At 45.7% G+C, this 26,770-nt stretch overlaps 1 protein-coding gene across 3 annotated transcripts in view; it reads right to left on the bottom strand.

Moving 5' to 3' along the window:
• Window positions 1-26,770, bottom strand: part of BACH2 (BTB domain and CNC homolog 2) — a 199,359-nt gene that overhangs the window by 146,386 nt on the left and 26,203 nt on the right. For all 3 annotated transcript variants that reach the window (XM_063329966.1, XM_063329967.1, XM_063329968.1), the window contains exon 2: window positions 9,637-9,723. The gene's annotated coding sequence lies outside the window, so the exon portion shown is untranslated. The remainder of the gene's footprint in view (window positions 1-9,636; window positions 9,724-26,770) is intronic.

The raw sequence follows: 26,770 nt of genomic DNA, 5'->3' as shown, positions 1-26,770 counted from the left end.
GGCTGGATTTACCCCATCAAGCCGCTCATGGTACAACCTCATAAGCACCAAAGCAGGTGCAAGAGGGAAGGCTGGAGAGAAGTCCTGGCGAAGGATGCAGTGGGGAGACAAAGAGGATGAACAGCCATAAGCGGGACTGGCTTAGGCTGCCATGAAATCTTTAGTGCCTGATGCCTACCAGAAGACATCGCAGGAACACAAGACACAGTGCACAGTGTGGCATTTAACGCCAGCGTTGCAATACACGTGTCTAATGTTCCCATGTCCCCGTGTTTATCACACCAGATGACAGACCTCACAAAAGCACCTGGCAACACGATGTCACTTTTTTTCCAGGGTATTGGGTGTAATGTGGTGCGGCCTTCACTTGTATTGCGGCATGTGGGCAAGCAGCTACCTCAGACAAGCTGTCGCTTTGTCTCTCCTGCCACCTACTGTACTGAAAATCAAAATATGTGTCACCAACATGCATGTTGTCACCACTTCTGTTTGGACATGCCAGCCTTTAGCTCTTCTAGAAGTACCACTGCATGCATGTGGGAACTCCCTGATGTCACAGCTCCTCCAGCAATGCTATCCACTGTTTCCTGATGAAGGCTAAATGCAACACTTTGAGCTCTACTTAACTCACTGATGCTTCAGGGTCAAAATTAGCATTAATTTTACCCCAAGCAATAGGACAAGAGAACATGGCCTCAAGTTGCACAGGGGAAGTTTAGACTGGATATTAGGAAGAATTTCTTCACCAAAAGGGTTGTCAAGCATTGAAACAGACTGCCCAGGGAAGCGGTGGAGTCACCATCCCTGGAGGTAAAAGACATGTAGACGTGGTGCTCAGGGACATGGTTTAGTGGTGGACTTGGCAGTGCTAGGTTAATGGTTGGACTCAATGATCTCAAAGGTTTCTTCCAACCCAAACGATTCTATGATTAAATACTAAAAATTTTCCAGAGTTTAGGGCACAACGCTTCTCTCCCTTTGCCCCAACGAGAATTAATCACAGAAGATTTATTTTGAGCAGTGAACAGGCCACGATGTCCCATAAACCTCAGACCCTTTATTTGCTGTTATTTCCGATGACAACACTCAGAAGGGGCAAAACCCAGCAGAAAAATAACTTCCCATTGGGTGCGTGACTGTCAACCTGTGGGCAGGGGTGAAACTCTCGCTGCACTTGAGCTGCGTAACCAAATGAGCGTCACCCAAGAACAGACCCGCCAGATGCAAGAGGCTGCTTCAGACCGTGGTTTACCCTTGTCCTTTTAACCTCTCGCTCTCAAAAAGCACAGCTGAGTGAGTCTGGCTGTGCCACGCGTACCCTCCGCAGCGCCGTGCTACCCATGCAAGATGTCCTCCCCGAGACCAGCACGTGGTCCTGCTGCCGCCAATATCACCAACTGCAGAAGGAGCTTCACCAATGCTCGTCCCCAGGTGGCATGTCCAAGGAGAAGATAATTCCCATAACCATGTGGGTTCTGCTGTCCATCCAGACACCGTTAATCGCAGTGAATGACATCAAGAAGGGCAGCAACAAGTTTGAGTTGGTCCAGCACCGTCCAAGCCCACCACAGGGGCTTCAAACCCATTCATGGTACTACATGGAAGCCAATAAGCAATCAACTTGAAAATGAGTAGACAGATATCTCATGTTAATTATTTATGCCATCCTCCCAGAAGGCATGACAACTTTATTTTTTAGTATTTCATTATTAATTTTGAGAAAGCATTCAAATAGAAAACAACACGCTGAAGTTGCTAAAAGAAATATTATTTTCTAGTAAGAAGCTACCTTGTGGGTGTTGGTTTATTTTCCCACATATAGTGTTCCCTTTTACCTGATCAACAGCTTGTGGCTCCATGACAGCAGATACCTTTGATAAAAGGAGTATTCTGATGAAGGAGAAAGACATTCAACATTTGCATGATCGAGTAAGCTATGAAACGTATTTATTTATGCTGTGACCATAGTAATCAAGAGGTATTAAATGTGGAATTGAGCATCAGTTAAATGCATTTCAAACCTGATTTTTCACCGGTTGCAGTAAGGAAATCATTGAGTAGCAGGACTCTTTAGGGTCTTTACAGGCTGCAATTACAGAAGCAGACACAGAAGACGAATTGCTCTACTCCTGCAAAAGCAAGTCTTACTTTTGTAAGTAATAATGGGCCTTTCATCTTAGCACTTATAATTTGATCAACCGACAAAAAAAAAATTAATATAATTCCACTCACTCACAGATAAACACCTCTGAAAAATTCGGACGTCTCTTTTCCTTAAACAAATCTGACAAGGTTATAACTAAAAATATTTGTGTAACGCACACAGTTCAGTATCGACACAGGAAAACAACTGGCATGAGTAACTGAGTGTCTAACCCCAGCTATTTAGCCACCAAAATGCCTCAAGAGCTGTGATACATCCACTTAAAGCCAAATACGGCCCACAGATATCTATTAAACGTCAATGAATTTAACGGAGAGCAACAGTATGTTCCCATTAATTGCACAAAGGCTGCAAACAGGTAAAAAAAGATCTTTTTACAGCGCATGATCAGAAGTGGCTTTCGGCAACACCAATTTAATTTATAACAGAATCAAGGCAAAAAACTAAAAGATCATATTAGCAGTTAGTAACACTACAGGAACTACCAGCTAAAAGCTAATGGAGTGTATGGAGCCTTAAAAGAACTATTTTTAACGCAAAATTGAAAAACCTGCTACTGCAAGGGCAGTGTCAGAGGGTGCTCGCACATCCTCACTAGACACTCTCAGACAACTTTCAAGGATCCCTAAGGATGCTCCAAGGGAATTAAATAAGCCAATTTTATACACGCTGTGCTGTCTGCATTGACGTCTCACTAAAGCAACAGGCAAAGTTTAATCTCCAAAAGGTTTTCCACCTCTGCTGCGCTCGACCGAAAGGAAAGGAAAGAGATTTAAGCTTGTTTGGTCTACGGACGATGGAAACTTTCTAGCAGAAACGGAAGTCAGCCGATGAGCAGGTGATAAGCTGCTCCCAAAGTTTCCCTCGCTTTGAGAGGAGTGGAGTGTCTGCGAGGTTTTCAGAGCAGATTCTCCAAACAAGCTGTTAAGAGATGCCACTATCCAGAAGGCCTGACAGGAGGAAAAAGGAAGCAGGGAAATCACAGTTAATGGGATTTGGCCGCGACCAGAAAACGGCTAGGTTTCCGAATACATTACAAAAAGTCCTGTGCTTCACCGCTGCACTACTTCATCGCTGGATGAGAAAAATTTACACAGATTTAATGCCTTAAAAAGCTCCATGGAAATTTACATTAATCTGTTTAGAACAAATCTCGCCTCTCCTGGGATGCCCTGTAGATGCATACATGAAGAAGAGGAAATTGCCACCACTACACCGGAACTTCCATGATTTTCTGTAAGGGGGAAGCTGTCAGGCTAGCGATTTATTTATTTTGAGGTTACTTCATAAGTCCCATATGCGAACGTTTGTGATATGGGGAGGTCACCACCCCACTCATCTTAGATCACTGCAGAGAATTATGTAGTTTCCCCAAGTTTTCTGTAGAAGGCAATTGTGATCTGATCCTGTCAAGCACGACAAATTGAGCTCAAAAGTAGAGAGTTACCTCGCTCCTGGAGCATCTCTCCTTGGCACAACTTCAGATCGAGGAAGGTTATACAGTTAGGGCACAGAATAAGGTCTTTGGAAGGAAGCACAGTGCTCTCACGCCTGGAGGAAAGCAGGCAAACCCCTGGCTACGGGTTGCATCGCTTTGGAAAGAGCAACCTCAGCAGGAGGTCCTCAGTGCCTCTCTCACCAAGGTGGCAGAGTGAGGGAGGCACCAAGGACCTCCTGCTCATCCGAGGTGGTGAGAGAGTTGTTTGCTGAAGGCGTCAATGAAAGAAAAATTACCGTAGCCGATGCCCTCTACCTGTGCAAACTGAAGCCAAGCATGGGACATGACACAACACGTATGAACCCTAAACTCATCCTTCCTCAGATCCCAAAGGAGGCAGCGCCACGGTACGTGCGAGAAGGGAAGATGCCAGCAGCAGAGAAATTTCTGCTCTAATCGTGAGATAGAGGAAGAGGCAGTAGGAACAGAAGAATGGAAGCGATAGGAGAAGCGAGATAAAAGAATTACGGGGCTGATAGCATCTGATAGACAACACACTTTTAGAAGAAGGGGAGGAAGTTGAGCGGCCGTGAAAGAGAGGGAAGGAAGAGTAAGGCTGATTTTCCCGATAGTCAGGTCATGATCAGTTCCTGAAACCTGTCTAGTAAGGCTGTTTGTCCGATGTAAAGATGCAAAAAGCAACACTTGTGGCATCTTGGGAGCAGAAAAGGAGATATTGGGGAGTGGGGCACTCTGCAGGGGAATTAAAAAAACTACAAGTCTTCTAAGTGCCATAAATAGAGATGAAGCTACTGAGGTCTCAACTGATAACCACGGTGAATAGTTAACAGAGGAGTTATGCAGAATTGTCCACTGAGACAAAAATCTTAAAAACTTTGGCTCCTCACAACCATCTTTTCTTTTGGAAATCCCACAGCCACTGCTGGGAGATTAGCTTTATAAAGTGAGAATTTAACTGGAATTGCAGCTCTGGGTAACTACGGTAAATGTTGCTCACAGCAACAGAAAATGTAGGATAATTAGGTATTTTGGGGAAGAGGGGAAAGAAAGTTACAGTAACTATGCAAACAGAATAAAAAACAATGCTCTCCTTCTCTGGGACCTTTCTGAGGACCTCGGAGCAATCTACAGCCTGTCCTCGTTAAAAGCTGCCGTGCTATGGCCACAGCTCATTACACGATCTAGGTCCCAAACCTGGCGGTACTTCCCATCCTTATACTTCTACCCTTCTGCTGATCCTCACCCCAGACATGAGCCGTGAGCTGCGGGGTAGGGACCCCGTTGTGGGTTTGTGCAGCACGGGACCCCAGCCGGGACTCGGGGTGCTGCCAAGCGCTCCTTCCACATAATTAATGCGGCGGCCCGATCAAGAGACAGAGAAGACAAAAGGTTTCCACCAAGTGAGAAAGACTCTTTAAGCACAAGAAGTGAAGGCTCTCTTCACGCCGAACGTGCTGGGCGGCACAGCCCGGCGGGGCAAGTGGGCTGGGAAAGCCAGCCGTCTTTCAGACAAAAGCGCAAAAAAGAAGCGGGAGGAGAAAAAAAGGAAGACAAGGTCAAGCAGAGGGAGGCAGGCTCCAGACAAACCCTCCCCTCCCCAGAGGAAAAGCACCTCAGCAGACACCGCCGTGGAGTCTGCAGAAGATGCTGCTCAGCGGGACAAAGGGTCAAGTTAAAATACAAACCCACGTCTACATGCTCCCGCGAGTTCCTTAAGTGCAGCCGAGAATTTAATGCAATCCAATGTTTTGCACTGGACTTGTTTGATTGCACGTTTTCCACCAATTTCCCGTTCCAGTTTCTGCTACTACTGTGATTTTTAATCATCAGGGGGGAAAAAACACTAATATTCAGATATTGCCTTGCTAAGAAATCTGGAGTATCTGGAAGTTAAATTAACAATATTTAAATACAGTCCATGTCTATTTAAAGGTTTGAACACATCTCGTTAGAACACTGCATAAATTAACCCAACCCAATTCTCCGGGATGCATCAAGATCTAAAAAACCCCAAGTTTGATGTTCTCTCTTTACCACCCACTTAAAAAAACCAAAACCAACATGCTGGGGTTAGCTTAGGTTGCAAATGGTAACAAAATCAACATTCAACTGATTAAATGCAATTTACTCCCTGATGTAATGACGATCATGCCATAACCAGTTCAAAACCAAAACAAGAAGAGGTTCTCCACAGCCCACCCCCCCCAAATTTTCGCCGTTAACGATGCCCCAGCGCAGCCCGCCCGCTCGGGATCCCGCACCGCATCCCTCCATCCCTCCCCGCCGCCTGAACCCATCCCCGGACGGAGCGGAGCGATGCAGCCGCTGGGCTCCCCCGTCCCCGCCGCCCCGCTCCCGCTGGCGGCCAGACAAAGCAAACTCCGGTTGCATCACGGAGCAAACTCATTTTCCAGCAACCTCCCAGCCCGGAGTTTACCGCTACTGTAATCCGGTGCTGTCAACAACGCCGCCTTTGTTGCGCGCCCGTGCGCGCGGCTTGCTTGTTGGTTGGTTTCTTGTTTGGTTTGTTTTTTTTTTTTTTTTTAAATACTATTATTATTATTTATTTTAAGGAGAATTTTTGTTTTAAATGAGTAATCTGTTTTCGAGTGATTTCTCCTCCGTGCTGGCTCCACCCTGTACTGTAAACGAGACATTACCTTATACAAGAATGAATCTGCTGCATTCCTCTGTCTAGCTGCCTCGCAGCACATTTCCTACGCTCGCAGCAGCCCCGGCAGCGCAAGCTCTCCCACCCCTTCCCCCCCCCCCCCAACATTTTTTTTCTTTCCCTTTTTTTTTTTTTTTTCTTTTTTTTCCTTTTCACTGCCTCGCTGTGTTTTTGTGTAAATGATCTCACATGACTCAACAAATCCATCTGCCTGGAGCAGGCCAAGTTTGGAGCCTTCCCAGGAGGGAGGAGAAGAATTGCTTTGTGGAAAGGACCTGGAGCTTTGCCCTTTCTCTGGCTCAAATTACCCGCCTGTCAGGCCTGACGGATTTGGCTAAAAATAAAAGGAAGCGGGCCGTGAAAAGGAGATGAATGAGCTCAGCAGTTCCTTAGATAACATGGGCCTGGTGTCGCCCAAAGATCCCAGAGCAGGAACTTCAGATGCCGGGCATGTAAGCGCGGTGCTGCAGCCGAGGTGAACTTGGCTGCTCAGGGACCAAAAAAAAAAAAAAAAAAAAAAAAAAAGGCACAAAAAAAAGGGCAAACCCAACCATACACTGTTGGAAATAAACGGATTAAAGACACGCAGAACGGGAAAACTGCCTGCTGTAGGTTTTAAGCTTGTAAAAGGGGAGATTTACGGCGTTTCCAGTGGGGAAAGGGGGCGTTGGGGGGTGTGGCGGGGGGACGCACGTGATGTCAGCCTCCCGCCCTGCCCGGGGAGCCTCAGCATCCTCCCTGCGAATGCCTGCCCAGCGCCCGCAGCGGGTATTAAGCACTTAGTTTGGCAATGTAATGACACACTGCAACAATCTGTAATGCGAGGCAGTCAGCAAAGCCCTGGCTCGCAAAGCTCTTTCTCCTAACCATTAACCATATGTTTGGCTCCGCCGCCGCCCGAGCGAGCGGGTGTTCCAGCGCACCATCTGGTTTCTATCCACACAAGCAACTGCAAAGCACAGAGTATTTCCCTCCGGAGCCGCGTCTTCCTCCCCGGCTCCCCCTCCCCGCTCGGCCCCCCACTCCTCCGCTCCCCGTCTTCCTCCTTCGCCTCCTTTCAAGCAGCGGCTTCGCCTCCCCGCCGTGACGCTCGAAGCTCTGGGGACCGCAGCCGCCCCACTGAGGATGTGGCAGGAGAGCGGGGATGCTGCGTCGTGCCACCCCCATGAGCTCACACCCCTGCACGCATAGACACACAGAGAGGGATCGCATCCCTCATCACCGATGCTTGGGGTACCACGTTAAAAAATAGATATGTTCTTGGCTGGTCTAGGTGCGGCTGCTGTGCCCATCGCGTCTCACTCACGCACACGCGCACAGGGAACGTTCGATTCGGGTTACACCAGCTCCATCCCCACACTGCAGGAGGACCTCAAGAATGAACCTAATAACAGCAGGACAACTAGCAGTGTTACCTCCTGCCCCCAAACAGGGCTTTCTAGGCACATCGGGTGTTGGTGCCCCCCTTCCCACCAAATTAAGAAGATTCTGGGGGAAAAAAGGAGGAAAAAAAAAAAAGGAGAAAAAGAGAAAAAGAAAGAGGAATGGAATGAGAGAGAGCTGAAGAAAAAGGAATGAAAATATTTACTTTTCCTATGATAACTAAACAAGCTCTTTCTGAAACTACCAAAAAAGCTTTCAAGTGTTATAGTTTAGAAGACCTTGTACCATATGCTTGCTTTATGATTTTATGAATTCTAACTACTATTTATGTTTTTAAAGCACTTCCATCCTTCTGTTTATTTATGAAGTCACCTATGGGAGATCAGCAGTAATTTTCCTCTCAGGTTGGCGAATGTAAGATTAATCATGACCTAATGCAAGTATTCAGGGACGCAAGCAATAGGATATTCAGCAAATCCCACACTTGCTCCTTTAAAATAAGTTTATACTCTGCAATGAGTCACATATACAGTGTTTATCCAAGTTACCAGTGCGACAAGAAAAAAAAGCCCATTACATTTGCAAATACATACAAATCGCAGCTGTAAGCACCCAACTGCTTACACCAGGACTCGCTTCTATGACTGGATATTGATTTTTTAATAATGTGTCATTATACCAATGTTGATACAGCAACTATCTTCCCGGAGTATGCAATTTAATCCTAAAAAGAAGCTGGCTCTAGGAAATATCAAATCCACACCCATTCACATGCTATTTAAACATCCTTCTCGCTCATGCCTGTAGCCATGCAAAGCCACAACTGCGTTTTTCCCACCTAGCACCTAACAAAGAGAATGCAAAGGACTCGCCAGTTACAAGCAGCTCAGTCCAAGGCAACTAGCTCTGCTGATCTGCTTCTTGATAAAAATACTGCAGAACCCCTCCAGTCGGTGCTGGAAACCAAGAGGCTACGTCAAAAAAGATGCACGTTTTTTGAATCTCCTCATACGTGTGAGAAATCAGCGCACAAAAAAGCACGCTGTAGGCCCTTATCCTGGAATCAAATACACATGGGGAAAACCCATATGCTTGTGAAAAGCCTGATGACTTCACTGGGATTGCCTAAGAAGTTTGAGGGTAGGATCTGGCCTCAATTACCAATGTGGAGTGCAATTAGCACTGTAAACTCCCCCACTTCATCTTCCACTCCTCCTCAGTGAGGGAAATAATTAAAATGATTAAAAACATAAGAGGTGCATTTCAGCTAGCAACTTACATTTCCTATAAAACAGGATCTAAATATGTTAAAGTCCATTATTTTAAGATAAGGTTGTGGCAGACATATTAGTAGCATGCTTAAGCATCACACATTAGGTTTCCTACAACCATGCAACACGAAATTGTCTCCATTCACACGCTGAAAACAGCCAGCAGCAGCCCTCTAAAGCAGTAAAGGTCTAGGGTCTGGGTCTTCTAGCAGATAATGATCTGCTCTGATCCAGAAATCTTTTAAAAGGGGAAATTCAAGGGAAATATTCATAGATTCGGAGTTGTGCAGTCTGAAGGGACAGCTAATCATTTGACCTTCTTCCAGAAAACAGGCATGGAGCTTCCCCGCCTACATCGATGCAGCTGTAAGAGGGTGAATTAGAGAATCTCTTAGGGTCAAAAAAACATCATAAAACAAAACCAAGAAAAACAGAACAGCCTCAGCTTCAACAGCCTGATATAGAGAAGGAAGCTACTGAGGCCCCAGCAATGTTGTCCTATTCAGCAATCACCCGAGCTGCGGGAACACTCACACCCTCTCGCCTGGTCTGAATTAATTTAGCAGCCACTGGGTGTTGTTATACCTTGTCACCTTCCTCTGCTCCTCAATCCCTGATGAAGGGCCACTGTCAGCCTGAAACCTGGCCAGTTTTTAAAGCACAATAAAAAGCAGTGTCACGGTATTACCTGAATCCACCGAGTCCTCCTGCCAACAGTATTGTTCACGCAATCACATTTTTCTGTTTTTAAAAACTTCTCTCTTGCCTCATCGCTCTGTGTGAAAAACAACACAAAAGAGAAAATTGATTAACTGCACACAATTATCTATTATTTGCATTACAGCAGCTGGCCTTCCCAGCAGATACTTAGGTCTTTTGTTTTCTGCCATGTGTCCTAAAGATATTAAAAAAGAAAAAGTCCATTCCCCAAAATTTCTCATTGACCAAATCGAAGCGACAGAGAACAATTTGGAGGGGCGGCCGAGGTTCCACAGCCCATTGCTCTCCTGCACCCAAATCCTCTGCCCTCTCCCCGGGGCATCCTGCCTGGCAGCGCCGGGACCAACGCCAAGTAGACACTCAGAAATACGGGGGAAGAGAGAGCTGCTTGAGTTTCTTTCAGTTTCAACAGTACATACATGCCACTAATAACGGCAGCAGCAATGTAAAAATAATACTCGCAAAATTACATCGACAGTAAATTACTTAATGGTACAGTTTCCCTGAACTTTGCACCTACAACACTATTTAAGCGGTAACTCCACCTAAAATTCTCGAAAGGGCCTTTTGGTGTCTGTGTTTACTCCTCACTTCACATATTAATAGCTTTAAGCTTCAGTGTAAAATTCTCCTGCCAATACACCAATGAACCAAAATGTACACTTCATATAAGAAATTTCCACACTCAAATAAGGAAGAAAAAAGTCCATATGGTAGAAACCTCACTCGAGATAAAAACCTCAAAAAAACCCCACCAGTCTCTCTGGATGGCCAGAAGACGCTTCATAAGTAAAGAAAAAATGCAACTGGATTTTCAGTACTGGAAATGCCATTAACCTCAGTGCTTCATTGCTTTCTCTGAAAGCATACAAAACAAACCCCTGCATTTAAGGAGACGTGACTCAACCACCTGTGCATCATCCCTTGCCCACCTCAACAAAGCATATGGATTAAACACAGCCAACGCAGCATGGGATGGGGGATACGGCTGTGATACCCTTCCTGCCGTTTACGCTGCCCGTCGTTGACACGGATGTCTGCCAGAAAGTTTTGTTGCAAGTTTTCGGTCGCAGTGGTCTGACTGAGCCATTCCCAAAAAAGTGGCTGGAAAGACTCAACAAATTCCAACCACCTCTGAGTTTAAACCTGGGACTAGCCAGGTGCCACAGGAAGCAAAGAGCACGGTCTAGTCCAGGGCTGAAGAGGAGAGAGGTGGCCTTTGCCTCTGGCATCTGCTCCTGAGGGGCAGGGCCACCTCCCGAGCAAGGACAGGGACCAACCCTTTCCCCTTCTCCAGGTGACCTCCCTGCCACAGCCCCGGCTGCCTGGGGCCACCTATGCTCAATACAGAGCAGCCAAGAGCTGGGCCAGGGGGGCGGCGGGGAAAAATATGTCAACGCAAAAAAATTCATATAACGGGGGGACAGAAAACTGGAAGTAGGATGGGGAGAGAGTGACAACTAGGCACGGAGGGCTGCACGGTGGCTGTGCAGCTGCGGCACAGCCAATGAATCGTGTTCAAGCCCCTAGGATGCTGGTGGACACTGTTGGCCATTTGTTTCCTTCCTGCCTTTTGGCTTTGGCGCATCACGGCTACGTTGCAAGAGAGAACACTGATGACTCGAAGCACTGAAAAGGGAGGGAAACGTGGCGGGCGAGCGCTGCCCTTCACCCGCTCCTGCCACCACAGGAGGTACCTGAGCCGTGCATCAGGGCTATGGGACAACTCTGACAGCTGTTGTCAGCGAAGACGGCGGCCACCCCGCCGGTCCCTGCCACCCCTCTCCTGGCGCAGGCAGACGAGCCGCGCTGTGGCAGCGCCGCTCCAGTCATGTAAACCCAGCATCTCCCAAGCGGCCATTAACGGCGAGTTCCCAACCAACCTGAAACCCTGCCTTCTCTCAAGCAGAACTAACGAACACTCGCAGCCAAAGGGAACGGCGTTTCCAGTACATGAAATACTGTGTAGTACGGGGACATCTCAGCGGCAAGGCTGTAAGATCCTCAAGATCCTTTGTCCTCTTGTTTTAAACTCTCTTCCTGTAAAGAAGTGGCGACGCTTCCCAAATCATTTGTCAAACCCTCAAGCCTGACACTGATAAACAGAGTGAGTTTGTGAGGAAATAACAAACTTCTTCAGTAGGATTTGAGTAGTGTGCCGTAAATAAAAGCCTGGGGCTAAACACGGAATGGGAAGGAAAAACCAAGACGCTGAAGAAGGCGTTTGCCCAGGGCTTGTAGCTACAGCTGTACGCTCGGCGCTAGGCAGGGGACTTGCAGAAAGAGAAAGGTGCGATGCCATCATCGAAAACTGTCCATGCATTCACAAGACTTAAAATCGGGGCTGCACAAATCCTTTTTATATCTCCCTGAGTCGCACTCTGACCTTAGTTATAATATTGTCGTGTATTCGTGTATGAAAATAAAATTAACAGCTAATAGTTGAAACCGCCCTAGATGTTATGCTGCCTTAGACATTCACAGCGTATAACAGAGCATAGGTCTACAGTCAACCAAATGCACAACGCTGGAAGAGAGACCTTAAAGGTAAATAATTCAGGGATTGAATTCTTTAAGGTAAATAATTTAGGGCTCTAATGAACTCGCTGACTGTAAATAGGGAGTTCCACTGCTAGGAACCCTTCAAACTGCCCTACATCCAATCCTCGGGAGTGCAAAGCACAAAACTGTCAGCAGAAACATGCCTCAAATATTCCTGGCTATAGCAGCAAGGACTCCATCTAACATAAAACAAGTCCTGGATAGGAAAAGGCAGCTTCACAGACTGGTTCCAGTGCTCCGTACTGTGCCCATGAGTTGCTTAAAAGAAGGTGTAATTTCAGAAACGTCCCTTGGGCAAGCAGTGAGGTGGTCTGTGAAGCAAAGTAGTTGACCCATGTTGTGTCCCGTGGAAGCACTGGAAAAACCCTTCAAGGATAGCCAACAGTTTGCCTGTGCGGTTTGATCCAGAGGTGCTGAAAACACATGGGTGAGGCTGCAAGCTCTTTGCTAAATAAGACAGCCCGTAGATGAAAAGGAACCAGACAAACCCCCGACTCCTCCTCACTTCACTATTTCTCTTCCCTGTCTTACAAAATTGGCTATGCTCAAGTGCTTTTAGCAACACCTGGGAATTCCTGGGAATCTGTCAAAAAGCATCTCAGCCGGACAAAATCCATCGACAAACCATGGTATCAATCCTTATCAAATTTTAAATTACCAGCAAGTCTCAGCCTTCCCAGCCTGCATCCTCCAGTTCCACGGAGTTATTCACAAGCAGCAACTATTCCTACCCAAGCAAGGAAACTGTATTAAAATGTAGATACAGAGAACTGTCAGTTATACAACGTTGTCGCTGCTAAAAAAAACTCCCAGAATTTTTACGCTGCCTCACACGTACATAAAGTAGTATGTAAAAACACCCTGGAGTTGCCTCACACCCTCTTACGAGACCTACACGAAACCAGACCATGGAAGAAAACCCCGCCTTTCGCCGCCAGACACGGGCACGTCAGCAGCAATAGCCACGGCGCTGCAAGGCTGCTGACGAGTCTGGAAACACCGTATGGGAACATGCCCGCGGATCAGCAGTCGAAAAGGCAACTGCTGTTCTCGCCCCGTGCCCAGCGGAGATGAGATCTCATCGCCAGCAGAGATCTGGGTCACCACCAGGAAGCTGGAGTTATCCCAGCACCATCTTCTAGGTAACGCTCCCGAAAGGGGAAACAAATCTGCGGCGAGGTTGCATCCGACAAGATCCTGGGTGTAAAACAAAAACAACCACCGGCGGTTTCTTTGCTCCCTGGCGATACCATCCAATTGAAAAAAAGAAACAACAAACCCCGTATCGCATGATGTCTTGTATGCAAACTACTTTGCAGAAAGAGTTTGTTGTAAATGCAAAGTTCAGATTGCAGTGTCTCAAGAGCTGGCAAACGCATCTCGATTGCCAAAGCCTGCCTCCTAAACGCCAGGCTAAAAAGTACTTGTTTGCCTAACCTGTACTTCAAATACCAAAACCCAAACGTGGGGAAGGAGAAAGCAAGAAAGACAACGAACTATCAATTTTAAACCTATGATGATTTGTAAATGCGCCGAGACTCCATGCAATCAAGTAGCTGACATCAATCCAGGCGCAGGACTGAAAACCGAACCAGCTTTCCAATCTCTGCTAACCAAAACTTTTGCAATCTTCCTGTACGCCATTTCCTTGTTTACGTCTCATGGTACTGGAGTTCAACTTTTGGAGGAACACGAATGGCGAACCTAGAAAGTGAAATGTGATATTATTTACAGAGTAAGAGAGCACGCCGTTTGCAAGAATTCGTAGCCGCACACATCCCAGTCCTGTTCCTCAGTCCAACACCCACTCCTGAAATCCTGTACCAACCAGATTAGCTGATGTGCACATGCTTGTGCTCTTGCGGAAACAATAGTCTCTTTCAGTCCGTACAATCTTCTGAAGAACCAGGCGAAAACGTCATGGGAAAAGTTAGGAAATATCTGCAGAAAACAGTCTGCAAGATGAAAGGCAGAATGAGCCTTTTAACTTGGCCGAAGTACATACATGGAGGAGAAACGCATAGCTTTGTTACCTAACCCCTTTTCCAAAGGGCTTTTTTTTTTTTTTTTCCAGGTTGGAAAAGGGGGTTGAAACAACTTTAGAAAATAGAACACGCCAGTGGTGGGACGGCTCCCTTACAGACAGAGCGCTGCAGGCAAAATCCAGCCTGGGGAGCTGCGTAGCAGATCTGGGAGCCGATACCCGCTCCCCTTCCACGCTGGGATCTCCCGCCGACGGCCGGGATCTTGTCAGGCAGGATGAGTCCTCCTGCCCGCCCTGCACCACGCTCCTCCCTCCCCTCCCAAACACCGCTCTGCTGCTGCGGAGGGCACAGCGCTATTTTTTAATTAATCCAGCACACGGTTTGAGATGCCTCAGGGTTAAGCGAAATATTTCCTGTCTTTAATCAGTGTGGCAAAAGCACCTATAAAGACAAACGCTCTGCCATAAGGCTAAGGAATTGAGAACAGAAAAGAAGCTGCAACAGAGCCACCCTTGACCTCTTGAAATTTTGCCTCCAGAGGGCTCAAATATAAGAAACTGAATTTTTCATCGGTAGGGAAATGAGGTAGGGAGACTGGCTTTCGGTAACATTATGGTTGGGAATATCAAATAAAAGTCCTTATGGAGTTGCACCATCCATCTTCTGTTCCAAACTGTTGGTCTCCAAAAAAGCTATCACAAAAAAAGAATTCCCCCCCACTATCAGGACAGCACTAAGGACTCAGAGAGATTTTAAACAAATACAGTTCTACAAATCCTTGTTTCTCCTCTTGCAAGGGGCTACAGAACTCCTGCAGGAAACAAACGCTCCCATATCAAAGCAGGTTTTCTCTGCATGCACTCATGCTGCCTATTACTTTTTAACCGTCTGGTACACATCTTCCTACAGGATTGCTTATGTTAAGGGAAATACTGACATTTGCTCTGCAAAAAAATACTGACTCCTGTTCTGCGCAAATGCCATGAAGGTTAATAGCAGCATCATGGCTTCAACTCTGCCTTTGCCTTTCACCGAGCAGACCATATAACCACTGGCATCTCACCTCTCCCGTGCGCTTCCCCTCAACTCACACACCCTCTCTGCAGGATTTTACTAAGCAGTTCATCTAAACCCGACAGTAGGTATTTTTCAAACTGCAGGAGCGAGTCGAAGTATTAATTTGATGTGTCTGATTGCACAGACACCATATGAGAATGTGAGAGCTGACCACAGAAGAATACAAGTTGCTTTCTTCATTTCACAGCTCCGGGAGTCAAAAAGGGTGTGCAGGACCCTGATATATACCAGATGTTTTTAAAGTAAGGTGGAAAAACTGGTGCGGACACACTTGTCCATCGTGAAAGCTTCCCAATGGCTACCAACTGGCCGTGCTGTAGCGAGCAGGCTTCCTCTGCCTGCCGAAGATTACAACCCCGATGGAACGGGGGTATTTACAGCTTTCACGCATACAAGTAAATCCTGCTCTCAATCCCTCCTCATTTTTCTAGAAAATAAACTTGACAAGTCCATCAGCATAGCGCGAGAAAGCCTTGAAACAGAACTCACTTTGTTACATATATTCTTGTACCTATTTAAGAGAAATGAATTATTTTAAAGCAAAAAAGTTAGGGCTGGAACACCTCTACAGTTTCACCAAGTTCCACGTTCAACCCAAGAAACAAATGCAAAATTTTTTTCAGTTGTTTGTAGCAAGTCTTGCATCAGTTTCACTCAGATTTTTTTTCTCAGAATTTATGTTTGTAATTAACAACAACAACAACAAAAAAAAAACATTTTAAAAAACCCTTCACCCTCAGCTCCCAGGGGCCTCAGCCACTACCCTCCCTGTACTAGGAACTCTACAAATGCATAGAGACTTCACGTCTCTGTCCTGAAAAGCCAAGTTTCATCTTGTAGTTACAAAACTGGAGGTTGTTTGCTTTTCTTCAAAAAAAAAAAAAAAAAAAGTGAGAAGTCATCAATAAAAAATACTAAAAGAAAATAAAAGTAAAAAAAGAAAGGACCCCAGATGAAAAATGTCATTTACGTTGACTTTTCGGGTGAAGTTTGTTGCAGAGAGGAGTCATCGTTCCATGCACTTGGGATGAAGTCTGGAAACTTCAAAATATTGCTGTCTTTCACTGCGTAGCATGGGGGTGTGTGAAGGGAAGACTCTTCCGTCAGCCATTGGTTTCCCAGGATGAGAAACCCGGGTGCTGCTGGAGGCATCCTCGTCCCACAAGAACACACACATAACAAGAGCTTTCAGACAGCATGGTGATACGAATCACGTAAGATGGAGAGAGACTTTGATACGCTTCTCGTTGCTGCTCCTATTTCCACAGCCCATGCTGGTTCAAAGAACATCGCAGGATGTGCGTGAAAGAAAAAGCAGTATCTCAGGCCAGGGACAAGTAGACACACACACAGGTGAAGCAAGCTGAGGGCTGGGATCTCGCAAGTCTCCCATACCCAACCCAGAGCAACTTCTTCACTGCACGCTGCCTCAATTCTTTTCCTACATAATGTTTGCAGTTGTAAAAGGATGTTTTAGAGGGCCATAAAGACCATCAGAGGGCTGGAGCACCTCTCCTGTGAAGACAGGCTGAGAGATTTGGGGTTGTTCAGCCTGGAGAAGAGAAGGCTCCAGGGAGACCTTGTAGCGGCCTTCCAGTATGTAAAAGGGGCCTACAGGAGAGACGGAGAGGGACTTTTTACAAGGGCATGTAGTGATAGGACAAGGGGTAATGTCTCCAAACTAGAAGAGGGTAGATTTAGATATCAGGAAGAAATTTTTCACTATGCGGGTGGTGAGGCACTGGCACAGGTTGCTCAGGGAAGCTGTGGATGCCCCATCCCTGGAAGTGTTCAAGGCCAGGCTGGATGGGGCTTTGAGCAACCTGGTCTAGTGGGAGGTGTCCCTGCCCATGGCAGGGGGGTTTGGAACTAGGTGATCTTTAGGGTCCCTTCCAACTCTTACCATTCTATGATTCTTGTGAGGTGACAGGATATTTTGTTCACAGTCCCACTGAATATATTTATACCTGTTGTTTTGTTTTGACATTTACTTGTGCACGTACTCTGCCCCCTTCTTTCAGCCTAGCTCTGCCTGAGGAGCAGAACTGCCCCATCTTCTCTCTGTCAGAGCAAAGCGCTGGCTACGCCACCTCAAGCTCAGCATTGAAATCACTCATTCCTCCACAGGACCGTAGAGATAATCCTTTGCCCAGTAAATACCCCACTTTCTTCCTCATTGTTCTAGGAGGATACGAATGAATGAACTGTTCTTTTTCTGAACACAACCTTCTGCCTTTATTGAGCACTTCAGTTACTGGTTCCAGCTGCACCTCCCTGCCCTTCGAGGCATCAGTTAAGGTTGCTGGGTCTGATTTCCAAGTTTCCAGCTATAAGCCTCTTTGAGGGAAAAAAAAGGTCGGATGCTATTAGCCCTATGAGAAAACACACATTTAGTCCACAACCGTGGGCTCCTGAAACGCAGCTGTTAAGCGCAAATCTCAGTTTCTGAAATTTTCTTTCTGTTGCCTCATTATGTTTACTACATCCCAGCAGAAGCCAGAGTCCCCGCAGGCGGAGGGAGGAAGTCTTTATGCTTCCAGCTGCATCTAGTGCTGGCTAGTCAACCAGATGCAAAATGCTGCATCAACCTGATGTTTCACTTCAAAGTCTCAAAATTGTTCTCTTACTGCTGGGACTAGGTGCTTGTGGTTTGACTTACTGCTGGGGAAATGGAAACTCACAGCCAACACTTCAGATTACTTCCCAACACTGCTGGGCTGCCCTCAAAAGAAAAACAACCAGAAGATGCCAAACACAAAACGGCTTAAATCAGATATGTAGAAAATACTCTGTGATGAACAAAAAGTGAAGTCCAATTGAAATGAAGGCTGAAGTTCCCAGTAAGTCATCATTTTAATCTTAAGAGTAGGACAGGATCCCTAAGAAGTAGCTCTGGCCAAGAGGTCCTGACCACTAAATTTAATGCTGCAGGTGCTGACTTCATGCTGCTGTTGTCTTCCAGCCAGACCGTTCCAGTTAAGCAGCCTTTAATATTTTCAGCCGAATCCATAGACTGAAACTCCATTTTTAAAGTGTAGCCATGCACACACAAAAATATACTTCAACTTGCCAATGAAGAACAAAAATACCAGATCAATGAGCATACAGGCTTAGAAATATAACCCTAATCCCTCACTTGTTAAGAAATCTCTTTCAAAGAAATGTTTATGTTAAAATTTAAAGTTATGTTCAACATTAATCTTAGGGAATTTTACAACAGAATGTACCAATTTTAAAAGGATTCTACAGTTTTAATGAATTCCTAGAACCCATAGACAGAAATTAAATGGGGGGGACCTACAGTGTTGGCTAGACATATTTCAATATTTGTTACCATAGAAACAAGCCAGCAGATTTAGGTTTTGGAGTTATCCTTGCTATAAAATATTAAACTTCTTACAGTTTTTGCATATGTATATTACGGCAAGAACACTGTCAATCCTGATAAAGCCCAAAGCATCTTAATTATTTAACAGGATTTTAGCTTTTTTTTTTTTTAGCAGAGTATCTTTTAGGTTTTTTTTTTCTTAATAGACTGTATTTTAAAATCTTCCAATACTTCCAGAATACCAAAAAGACACTTCTGGCTGACAGAATAATATACAGGAGATGCATAGGAGATAAAGACTTATTTTTCCACGATGCTGTGGAGAGGAGGTAGATAAACGGAACACAAACATATTCTGATAAAGAAGATTCAACAGTAATGATAAAAATTATAACAATTAGCAACTGTGATCATTTTACCAGCTAAAAGTACATTCAATGTTATATTTCATTTGAAAGAGAGTTCACATTTCAAATTCGGTGGCTTTGTTTCCACCCCTAGCATGGAGAAATGCTGAGGTACAGAATTTAAGTGGCTGAGATAACATCTCAACACTTCAACGCTATCAAATACTTCTGGCAGATGCCTGAGAAACAAAACAAACAAATGCTTTGTCCTTTCATGCTTCAGAAGAGCATCGACAGTTGTGTTCAATCCACAGCGCACCCACCACACGAATGGATCAACAATTCAAATGAAGAGGACGAATGGATGTTTACTCCGGCAACACTCCTTCAAAAAGGAAGAAGGAAAAGCTCGTTTGGACAACTCGAAGGGTGGAGGGGACCTACGGCTCAGCTTGCCGCCCAGAGGAGTCCTGAGCACCATTCATTGCTGGGACGCGAGCTGAGCCGGGAGCAGTGGGGAAGATCAAGACTTGGGCAAGCCCAAGCTCACCGCTGCCGGGACTGGATATGTGCAAGCGGCTTTGACCCTGATTTCACAGCCAAAACCAGTTGCATGTCGCAGCCCTTGCTTTTTGTTTGGATTCACAAAAATATGTTTACTGGAGGCTCAACATGAGGCTTCCACATGACAAAAAAAAAATGAAACTTGGGAGTAAAAGCCATAAACCACACAGTTTCAATACCATATTCCAGCACTGAAGGGGACCACGAAAAACAGCAACAGAAGCAATGCAAATCAAAATAAAGAAAAAACCCAAGCTAGGCTGAAACACCCTCTTCTTCCAAGAATTAAACAATGCTTTTTATGAAGTGTAAAGATAAGCAGTGGGACTACCTTCTCCTAATGCTTCTGAGGTCAGTCCTCTAACACAGGTTCTCAAATAGCCAATTAAATGTATGCAGTCCTCATCAAACTGTTACACTCACATGTATACCATCATCTTAAAAAAGCCCAATAGCTCAAGCCTCTTAAAAAAAAAAATGGAAAAACTTATTATTGAAGGCTTGCAAGACAACCCTTTAACTAATGGAAAATCTTCAAGACTTTAAAAGAGGAAAATGGTAAGACGGCTTAATTTTAAATGAGTAAGAATTTAAATGTCACTTCCTGCATGTGACATCGATTTGAAGAACCTTGCATTTTTGTTTTCTTTGGTGTGGTTAACGGTGGAATCTTTGTAGAGTACATTTCTATGGCATTTACTGTTGCATGTTTATGTTCGGCAACTGCTTTGCATAATTCTGAACACAAAAAAAGCAGATAGTGATTTTTCCTCCATAAAGAAGGAGAAATCTAAAGAGTTGCATGCTACTAGGGCTTTCAAAGAAAGAAAGACTGGAGAAAAACTCTCCAAACACTCAAGGGAAAAACACACAATTTCCTTTCACTGACAGCTGCAGCGAGGTACAATGAATTTATTTTATCTGAGCGGTTATGTATACATGTTAAAGGCAGAGCAACGCTACGTACTACAGAGAATTTACCCACAGGAGTCCACAAAGGGCACCACTATCACCCTGCAGTCGAGAGGTGGGAAGTTATTCAGACGTCTGAATAAATCCTGGAATGATAAGAGGTGCAGGCAGCACATGTCGTCAAAGACACGGCATCGCACGCAGGCATTCAAATGCAGGGCTATAAACCTCGACGCACCCTCTCGTAGGTTCTCTGGGCCAGGCCTGCCCCTTAGGGAGCTGGACACGGGGCTCCGGGTCTCTCATTCCCAACTGCCGGTGCAGGTTTCAACACCTCCGCACGTTTGTAAGTCAGCGGCTGGTTTGAAGAATCACTTAAGAAACAACAGCGTAGCTCTTATAAAGTTTTCTGCAGAATTCATATATACAAGTAAAATAAAGCAGACAGGAGGCCACGTACGTGCTGCGGGTATATCTCGGAACAAAAAAGCTATCATTCCATCCGACCACTCAGCTGACAGACACCTCTCCCATGCTTTGTCAACTACCCACCCCGCCGAGAAACACATGCACACCGTGATGGCTTTTAAATCATTTGAGAAACACCTCTCCAATCTAAGCAACAGTGTGCGGCACCGTTGGGGATGGCTTGGGTTGCCCTCCAGGACAGCAGAGGGCCAATGCCCAGCCACCCCATGCCTGGGCTCTGACCACAGGCACGACCCCAGCACCGAGTGACAAAAAGAAAGAGGAGACAGCAAAACCCTTGCAGCGGCAGCGCTGACGAGGAGGAGGAAGGTGCACTCCGTTTCCGGACAACACGCTCCATTTGGTCTGCTTAAAATTTTAGAAAATAAACCAGGAAGATAAAACAGGAGATTGTGTTTCTCTGTCTTGTAACACAAAAAGAAAATAAATTTCAACCAAATAAAAAGTCAACACATGTAAAAGAAAATATTCTCCACACAAAAGGCAATTTACCCAATAGTTATTTATTCCCCTTTATACTACGGAGGCCAAAAGTCCAGTTGGATTCAAAAAGGGACTGGACCCGAGTTTCCCATCTCAGCAAGACTTTGGAAAAGAATGTAAATGTTTCATGCTTCAGTCTTGACCCAATAATAAAAGGGTAAGGCCACTATAGGATGTCACGACGTTGTATTTGCCATTCAAGGTGGGGCAGGAATACTGCTCTTTCCTCTGGAGCATCTTGTTGCCGGTCACCAAATTAAAGAGAGGAAATTGGGGTACACGGACATGGATCTGAACTGGCACAGAAATGCATACAACTCCTCTATTATTGGGAGATTAACATGCAAGAGGGCTGATGAATGGGAAGGATTAAATATAGAACCAAAAAAATAAGCAAAATGATTAATTGCTAGGAAAGCGAAGCGATGATTTATGGAAGAGAAAAAGCAGTAAGGTTTAGGAAACTGACAGGAAGAAGCCGGGCATGAGCGAGCTGCGGGCTGGAAGCCCTCGGAGCATACGAGGCACAGCAGCACAGCACTCGCGCCCCCACTTTTGGCTGCCCCCCCCCTCCTCCTCCATCCAGCCTCGGCCTGTGCAGAGCAGGCAGAGCCCACACAGGCAGCGATGAGAGGTTACTGGCTGAAAATAACCAACTTTAAAAACAACAAGCTGCAATCGGTTTTAAATAATGTCCTATAATGTGAAACAAAAGGAACTGGGCTCTTCACTCAATTAAACGCTTCCATGCGGTCTCACAGTGGGCTGGTAGCCCTGTCGTGCTCATGTCCTCGTATTCCAGTGCTTTCTAGAAATTTCTAAAAATAAGTGGATCCTTGTTTAACGCTGTTTTCATTTATTTTGAGAAGGGATAAGTAAGGAATGGAAATGAGAGGCACTTTTAGCATATTTATTTTTATTTTTTGGGTTGTAACATCTCAACAGTAACCCATGCTTTTGGTCCTACACTTCTTTGCTTTGCAACCCCTAAGATAATCAAACTCTTTTGTAATCAACAAGCAACCAACAGGCACCCCAAAGCAGGATGAACCTGAGCAATAATCCAGCACCTTAAAGTCTATTATGATCAGCTGTTTGCTTGGTGCCTACAATCCATTTGCTTTTGTGGGAAATAATACAGAGGGAAAAAACCCAGATATGCTGTGAAACCGTAAAATCACTTCACATGTTAGCATAACACCTGCTTGATTTTTTTTTTTTTAACTTGATGCCATTTTTACATCACTTACAAAAATACTTTTTTCAGTTAAAAAAAAAACAAAACCAACACAACCGACTACATCCTCTTTGGGTTATGCTCATGAATGAGCTACTGTCTGCATTAGAAACAAGCACCTGGATCAATTCATGGGCATCCAGCGAAGCCCCTTGGTTTCCTTTCCAAACACTAATTTACAAAAGATACCGTCAAATCCCAGCCTGTGAGCTGTCTTGCTATTAAATGTGAAATCTCAGGGGTGGAAGCAATGACGTGCAGGAGGCAGAGGGGCTGCCCGCCACTGTGGCTGCCGATGGCCGGAGGATCCCAAGGCTCCGGCTCGCAGCATCCTCCCGCGGGAAGGAGACCGCACCCTCCCCTGGAGAGGGTATTAAGACACCAAGGCAAATACTTCTCATACTTTTCCAAAGGTCCATTATGAAATACTGTACTGAAGACTCATTAAGAAACAATTTTGCGCTATCTTTGGGAGATCTTGCATTTCCTCACATGAGTCTTTATGTGGGCTCATCCCCTTTACAGCCAAGTACTTTCTGCACACGGTAAACAGCAAGACCTGGATTTGCACAGCCAGACAGCCAGGAAAGAAGTCGCCTGAGACTGTGTGGAGGCATCAACACCCTTCTGTTTCAGCATAGTCAGCCTACTAAAAAAAGCCAGTCAACAATTCACTGGGGACCCTTCCCACTGCCCTTTGTTTCACCTGGTCCGGATCCATACGTCCTAGGCAGAAGTTTCCCATCCTTTGCTACCCGGAGGAAAGGACAAGCTCAGAAGAGCTGTCACCATCACTAACATACCTGGGGGGGGGGCTTCAGGCTCTTTTAAGAGGGCCGAGATAAAACTCACCACCATCTACGCAGCTTTCCGTGCCTGTCACTCCCATCTCCCAGCACCTCGCAGCTTCTAAATTTTGCACCGTTCCCTCTCCCGCTCCGTGCCCCAGAAGGAGTTTTCTTTTGGACATGAGGACGCTCAGCACCCGTGTTTCAGAGGGACTCCAGCAGCAACTCCTGTGCCACTGAAGGAAGATCCTCATAAAATTCAGAGTCAGGGCTTAGGGGATGCATTACCTTGATATACTTTTCTCATCGACGTCCAATTTTACACATTAGCCTTTTGAAGGAGCACCTTTTCATTCAACATAAGCATGCAGAGGATTCCCCCCCCACCCCATACAGAGATCTATGGGAATAGCACAGGTCATCTGCCATGATGAAATTCTGCATGAAGAGCAGTAATTAATTTTTTTGAGACCCTGAGATACATGGAAAAATCAACGCATGAAGCTCAAGTTTCAAGAAAAGAACCATTCTCAGTTTAATCTTGTAGGCTACGCCACACTGTATTTTCCACTCAGTGCTATACAGTCTCCCTATTAACTAAACAAACTCCCATATTTGATTTAATGGGAATGTGTTGTTCTAAACAAAATATATAAGGCAAGAACATTTACTTAAGCTGCCAAATATTTAAATGAAATTGAGAAGAAAAATCAGAACGGGCATAACACATTTCACAAAAGGGCAACTGTAACAATAATTAAGTTGAAGTGGCCAAGAGATGAAGCAATAGAAAATCGGAAGCAATTAACATATAATATTCAAGACATATTAAATCCATCCTGAAGACTCAACACTGCATTCACACAGTAAGACATGGTGATGAAAAGCAGATACTTTGCATAATCAGCAACAAGGTTTTTCAACAAGGTATTTCAAACGTAGAAATCAAAACAGAGGAGCCTGGTAATGCCACACGGAGCAGAGCAGCACTGGAAGCACAGTCTCGGTAAAACCAGGAGAACCACAACCCCGCTCCACCAGCAGAATCACGGCACGCGATCAGTGCCCACTCCCACCGCACTAGGGAGCCAACGTCACCCTCTAGGTTTGTCTTGACCCAAGTAGGCACCAACACTGGACTCTCTTCTGGCACCTTCTGAGGTGACCCTCCCCGCTGGCTTCCTTCAAAATAGGACATCACGGTCCAGCTCCCCTCCATCCCGACCACCACCACCCTCTCAGGCTCCCAGTAGGCTTATGCACATGCGTAGCCAGAATTCAACCTAACTCCAGGTTCACAAGTTACTTGCAGGGCGCAGAGGAATAGCTGCGGCATATAGATGGATTTTATGTGGGCTCTAGAAACCAACTTTTACTTCAGCAAGTACCAGACACATGTGTAGCCAGACAAAACAGCAGCTCCCTACATGCACTACCTTTCCTTTCAGCTGATACAGAGCAGGATACAGTAAGTACTCTTTGGACATCACTTGCTGGTCCAGAATCACAGGGCTTATCCTCTGTGTCAGGGACCACCACTGTCTGCCCCTTCATGCCCTACTTCTCACTCCAGGGAGCCCCTGGGCCCAAGCGAGCCTGTTAACTACAGCACCATACCTCGCAGCTCCTCTCCGGACTTCCGCAATTACTTACACATTCTCCCAGAGCCTCTGCAAGCCGGGGACTCCCCATTCACGCAACAAGGGAAAAGGAAGGAGCTTGCCAGCCGCATTTAAGAGACACAGCAAGAAGCCTGATGGTAATGAAGTGCCAGGGTTTTATGTCTCAACTTGAGGCAGAACTTCAAGATGACAAAGAAATCATCCGCCCCACTGCAGGTGCAGATGCCAAGAGAGCCTTTTCCTTTGTTTTTCTCCTATGTTAATATTTCAAGAGGATGAAATTTATTTATTTATTTTTTTAAACTGAATTGTCATAGGCTTTGAAGTACCACCACACTTAACAGTGTAGGGCCTGGCAAACTCTGATGAAAATGGCTGATGAATTTCAGATATTTTTCGTTCTGTTATTCTTACGTTTGATGTTCACACTTTGAAACATGAAAATGTTGGAATGCAATGGTTATTCTTCCATGATAAAGGCTGTTTCTATCACAGTCTTGAAATACTGTAGGGGTTACACACCACGTGCACAGCTCTATTACTTTATAGTATCAAGCCCACAAAGTTGTTACCTGCAGAAAATCAATTCCTACATGGTAGTTATTACAGAACATTACTTTAATTTGCACAAGGAAAAAGTATGTTCTCCCTGGACTAATAACATTATCTTTTAATATTACAGTCTTTTGTCTTCTTGGGAGGGATGAGGAACATCAAAAAAAGAAAAAATATATAAGAAGAAATATGAGATAATGTGAGAAACCAGCTGACTTTTTATAGAATCATAGACTGGTTTGGGTTGGAAGGGACCCAAGTTCATCCAGTTCCAACCCCCCTGCCATGGGCAGGGACACTTCCCACTAGACCAGGCTGCTCAAAGCCCCATCCAGCCTGGCCTTGAACACTTCCAAGGATGGGGCATCCACAGTTTCTCTAGGCAACCTGGTCCAGTGTCTTGCAACCCCCAGGGTAAAGAATTTCTTCCTAATATCTAATCTAAATCTCCCCTCTTTCAGCTTAAAATCACTACCCCTCACCCTATTGCTACATTCTCTGATAAAGAGTCCCTCCCCATCTCTCCTCTGGGCCCCTTTAGGTACTGGAAGGCCACTATAAGGTCTCCCTGGAGCCTTCTCTTCTCCAGGCTGAACAATCCCAACTGTCTCAGCCTGTTCTAACAAACACGTGCAGAGTCCTCTGGAAGGCTGGGATCCGCTTGGGCATCCCTTCAGTCTGCACAGTGCGGGAGCTCTCTGCACCCCAGTTTCAGACCCTGCTTTATCTGTGGAGTTGGGAAGGTAAGGAGGGGAATGGGCAAGAAGGGAGATAAGCGCCTGCCAGAGACACCACTAGGGACCCTTAAAGCAGACGATGGGGAAGCTATTAACTGGGAGGGCAGCATGGGGCTGCATCCCCTCGCTGCAGAGGCAACAGGGACTAATGGGAATGACACAGAGCTCACGAGAAAAGAAATGTGCTCAGATAAGTGGGAAGAGGCAGGCAAGCATTTGTGCCACCGATTCTGCTACGTGAGGGTCATTCATCCTGAACCAGGTGTTGAATTTGTCTGGAAGCAGGCACTGAGCACAGTTTTTCTAGTGAACACCAAACTTACGCCGGATCATGCTAAGTGGCGAGGCTTTCCTTTCCTGGCAGGCTTTTTGAGGGAGGCCGGGGCCAGGTGGGCAGGAGGCTGTGGGATGGAGCC

This window comes from Chroicocephalus ridibundus, chromosome 3 (genome assembly GCF_963924245.1).
Source record: "Chroicocephalus ridibundus chromosome 3, bChrRid1.1, whole genome shotgun sequence".
Taxonomy (NCBI): Eukaryota; Metazoa; Chordata; class Aves; order Charadriiformes; family Laridae; genus Chroicocephalus; species Chroicocephalus ridibundus.
This window is presented reverse-complemented; position numbering and strand designations above follow the sequence as displayed.